This window comes from Corvus kubaryi, unplaced genomic scaffold (assembly GCF_017639235.1).
Source record: "Corvus kubaryi isolate FWS band 111438036 unplaced genomic scaffold, C.kubaryi_AGA036_p1.0 124, whole genome shotgun sequence".
Classification (NCBI taxonomy): Eukaryota; Metazoa; Chordata; class Aves; order Passeriformes; family Corvidae; genus Corvus; species Corvus kubaryi.
In genome coordinates, this window is record NW_024580659.1 from 3,054,810 (window position 1) to 3,055,031 (window position 222).

Sequence of the window (222 nt, forward strand, 5' to 3'; positions counted from 1 at the left end):
GGGGACACTGGGCTGTACTGGGAGCACTGGGCTGTACTGGGAGCTGCGCTGGGCGCTTCCGCCCTCTGGCGGCCGAGCGAGGCGCTGCAGGAGAGCCGCGGTGAGGGGAGGGGAGCGCTGGGGACAGATGGGGGGACACAGCGGCACTGGGGACAGATGGGGGGACACAGCGGCACTGGGCTGTACTGGGGTCACTGGGGGAGTCCTGGCAAGGCCTGGAGC